Genomic DNA, 4,956 nt, shown 5'->3' on the forward strand with positions numbered 1-4,956 from the left:
AATGATACGCTGTATTGGCGTGCCAGTGATGGCCCAACGATTTATTGCTACGAAAGAGAAAATTAATAGATAAAATATGTACATATTTCCTTCAGTCCAATTTTGAATTACCTGGTAACTGACGCACCAAGGCAGTGAGTACAGATGAATTCGACTCGACCATTTGCGCTTCATCGAGGCACACACGCCACCACTCCACCATCAGCAAAGGCGACATACGACGCATTGAACGCTGCTCATTTCGTGTAACACGCTCAGACAAATAAGCGCTGGTATGATAAACCTCTCGTCGCAACACAGAATACTCGGTAAGTACTATATCATAGCTGGCCAATTGCACCGGACTTATCCAATTGTCCAACGCCAATTCATTGTAATCGAACACTTTGAGACTTGGTCCGAGATGTTTTTGTATTTCGTATAGCCATTGTGGTTTAATATTGCGTGGCGTCACTATGAATGTGGTAGCAGCTGGCAATGGAGCTTCTTTTGTCGCGCTATACCAGCAACTAGGACATAGATAGTCTGAGTCGTCTTCTTTTTTCTTATCGAATCGGCTTACACACTTAACATGCTGTTGCAATGCACAACGGCTGCACTGACGCAACTCGGACTTTAATTTGTGGGAACAAATACAAAATAAATCGTTTGTGCGTCGCGGACGTTTTATAAGCGACTCATCACTGAATTCATTTTTTGCTAATTGTACGTCTAATGATATTTGTCGTGGATTTAATACTATTAGCGCCAAAACTTCAACGGTCTTGCCTAAGCCCATTTCATCGGCGAGTATGCCGCCAGGTGCCAACTCTATTTTTGACGGTTTTGAATATTCAAAATGCCAACTTAGCAAGTTCTTATACACAGTTGTTTCACCATCCTTTGCTTGCAGTTCTGTATAGAAATTTGGACAATATGAAACTTCAAGCTCTCGTTGTAATAGCCAATGAACCGCCCGCTCTTGATAGCCACACAATGTTGGACGAAAAAATTCGGGCAATGTTGGCAGTGCTTGTTCCGTTGACGGTTTACAATCAAGATGTTTTTGGTACAATGCATCGTAAAGTGCTGATGTGACATATTCTTGTATTAAATTGCGCTTACAATCCGTTGCGCTATTGACTTCAGCATCAATTTCCATAGAATTCGAAGCGGAACAATTAACTTGTTGTCTTATGGAATTTGGATAGTTAACGAATATATTTGAAAGTAGCATTTGCTCCTCCTGCGATAAGCGTATCCTTTCAGGTAAATTCTCATACCCTTTGTAGAAAACAGCCAGAAAAGTTTCTGCCAAATTATTACCAGCAATAGTTTCAATATATAAAACATTCCTGAAGCTTTTTTTTAGTGAAAGTGCTATTTTTAGCGTATCATAAGGAATTGGAAAGAGGGTCCGCCATTGTTTGTCATTCCATTGAAAAATTGTCAATTGATTTTGTTCATTCTCCAAAGGCTTCGCAGAAGCTGCGTCAATCTCCAAAGCTAACTTACACAATAAAATACTTTTTTCTATAGTTGCCGATTTAAGTGAATTGAGATTTTTTCCACGGTTAAAATTATTTTTACGGTTTCCTTTTCTATATTCGGCAAGTTTGTTTTGGCTTTCCATTATATCGATGTTTGGGTGCTTTCGCACAACTATGCTTTTATTAGTAATAGTATTTAACTAGTTTGTTAAATCCTTTGCAATTTCACTAGCAATGTTTCATATAAAAAGGGCATTAACATTTATATTTTCATAAATATACGATGTTTACAATGTTCACGCGCATTTAGTATTCATTAATTGTATTTTATATTAATTTTTAACAATATAAAACGCGTTTAATAATTTCGCTGCTTTTCTTCAACAAAGTAAACAACCAAACAAACAAGTCAAAATGGCTGTAGCGGTGAATAGGGGCATGCAGAGCTGCCAGCTATCCTTGGCTATGAAATGCCATATCGAGGAGAAAAAAGTGCCAAAATGTGCCAAATAGAAAAATAAAAGTGTCAAAAATGATCTAATCCTCTTTTATCCTTCCCATTTAGCAATAAAATAAGACCAACATTTCTAAAACAAAAGTGCAATGCCAAAATAAGATAAACCAGTTGAATAATCTTTAAAAACTAGAAAATTTTAGTTGAGAAAAAGAAGTACACGCGAAGGATTTTACAAAAATTTATTGAAATATTACTACTTTGGAAAGTGCCATTTTGGTAGTAAGAGCCAAATTGACAAATTAAGTGCAATTTGATGTAGAATATTAGAATTCGCGGTTTTTACAAAATATTTTGGTTTGCGTTTAGACCTGTTCGTTCTATTTTGCGTAGAGTTGCAAACGATGCATAAACTTATATCAGTTTCAAACTCGATGTTTTTCATCGAGATTTACAGTTTACTAATCCGGATTTAGTTGAGAACTAAATCTATGTTTACACATAAATATAATCTCAATCAAAGCTCGTTTTTTATTCACCCCGTTTGAACGCAAAAATTGCCCGAAAAATCGCGAAGTGCGAAAGCCCTATTACTTTTTCATTTGGCAATTCTCCTCTTCTTCGCAAAAATAGTCGATAAAACTAGGTTGGACACCGAAAAGTTATCGGTTTAATCTGAGATTATTTTATAATTACACCCGAATTCTCAGTGGATGTTTAATTACAATCAAAAGATTATCTCTTCTGGTCAGTTTCTCTGTGTACTTAATAGATGATTAACTCATAGTTAATTCGCTAACATTGGACAATTAACTATTTTGATTTACTGAATGTGAAATTAGTCAAGAACGCAGAACTCATACTTAAACGCTGTCTGTATACTACAGTGCTGCCACACATCAATGCCTTTTCAAAAACTTACCTTTTCAACTACAATTTTACGTGCCTTATTCGATAGTACATTACAAATATTTTAAACGTTTTATGAATAAGAACTTATTACTTATTTACCATCTGCAAGAAAGAAGAAGAAATCAGCTGACACTGAAATATTTAAATTCTGCAGATTTCTGCGCTACGGGCTACAACTGCAGAAAAAATATGCTGTGTTGAGTTTTCATATACATGGCGCTCTGGTGAGACAGATCGTGTCAGCTGACTCAGGTTTACGTACCGGTAGGTTTACGTACTTGACTAATTTCACTTAAGGGCCGGTTGCTCAAAGCCTGGTTGACACTGATCTCCGGTTAAACATCGTTATCGACGTTATTTTGTATGGTTAATCTCTGCTTCTACTCACAGATTAGGGAGTTAAGCTCGAAAATGAGGATAATCTACTTATATGTAAACTTAGTATAAGGTATTTCGCAAATCTCCAACGTTGTTTCTTAACAAAAAAGGACATTTTTCTTTGTATGAGGAAAGGATTGTTTCTCAAGTTGAGAAAAAGCTAGTTCTCAACTTGGACTCCAATGTGATTCTCCAATAGGTCTCAAAATATAATTGAAATACTGAAATTCGAATAGTAAAATAATTTATACTTTTTTAATTGAGACGACATATATAAATTTAAATAGATATTTATTTCCTTATTGATTTTATAATATGTAGTTTATCAATATCCTATCACAATAGGGCTGTTCAGGATCTTGTGCAAATGCTCTTGCATTTGCGAATTCGTTACATTTGTAAATTTGTTGTGCTGTGCACTTTGCCTCGCTGGGGTCAGATTGTTCGTGTTGTGCGTGAGTAGCATCGCCTCTAGTGTCTTCGCTACCGGAGAAAGAAGTGGAATCGGTCAATAAGACTCTGCTTTGTTGGTCGGTTTCCCCGGTTTAAGCATTTAAACATTTAGCTTTGTCCAACGGGGGATGCAGCATAAACTGTCGGCTAAAACAGCTTGCGCAACGCTCCGAGTCCGACGAAGCGCGATCTCCGAAAGAGATATCCACTCTGGCATAGCGCTTTGTCAGGTTGGACAGTAACCTCACGATTGATCAAAACTTACTCACGCCAGATGTGAAGTTGCAAGCTTTCAGATGCTCTTCCCACTTCTTCCACTTATGTTCCAACCCCAATACGAGGGTTTTTGGGATCGGCCTGACGAAAGTTGTCAGTTCGGAGGGGTGTCCGAAATGCATCCCGCTAACCTACGTAAAAGTGAGTTGGTATGGGAAGGGCAGAGAAGATGCTTTCAGTAATTTCCGCGAAGCTGTGCCAATCATCTTTTCTAAAGATGACGTAGGTTCGATGTTTCGCGGAAGCAAAGTCAGGAGCTTTATCGATCGGGAGGACTATAGGCAGATGGTCCGATGCTAATGTCGTCATAGTTCGCTACGTTAAACAGTGGTTCGGATAGCAGATCTAGCTGGACGAAAGTCAAAATTTTTTTGGTTTTGTTTTGTTTTGGGGGGTAGGGGTTGTATGTTAAAACAGAAAAATACTTGGAGTTATAAAAACGTTGGTTATGTAAGAGTTAAAAAAAAAATAGTAACTCGCGAATTTTCTCCTTTCTGAAATTAAAAAATTATACAACAGGCATGCAAATCTTTAAGCGCTGTTATACAATTTTTTCTGAAATTTATTTGTGTTTCTTGCTGTGATCTTAAATTTTAGTCATGGTAAATAAAATCTTAAGAAGTGAGTTGTTTGACATTTGGAGAAGTGTTGCTGAAACTTCTAAAAGACCACAAGGTTTCCGTGATTATGTGATTAGTAAATTGAAAGAAATATCTGATGAAAATGCTCGTTCCGAAGTAAATAAAGTAAATTAAGTAAATGACTTTAGATTCGTAATCAGCAACCCAGAAAACCCCCAGATACCCAGTTACATAGAAATCTACCGATTTTTTTTTTAATTTTCGTCCGCCATATTGGATCCGCCATTTTGAATTTTTGGTAAATGACTTTAGATATCGATGGCTGAGTGGAAGATCGACCTATCTCGGCTGCCAGTTCGAAAACGCTCTATCTCAGAAAACTTTTCAAGAACGCCCTATTTCAGAATTTTATTGAAAAACACCCTATCTCAAA

This window comes from Rhagoletis zephyria, unplaced genomic scaffold (assembly GCF_001687245.7).
Source record: "Rhagoletis zephyria isolate East Lansing unplaced genomic scaffold, Rhagoletis_zephyria_1.1 Rzeph_scaffold_02405, whole genome shotgun sequence".
Classification (NCBI taxonomy): domain Eukaryota; kingdom Metazoa; phylum Arthropoda; class Insecta; order Diptera; family Tephritidae; genus Rhagoletis; species Rhagoletis zephyria.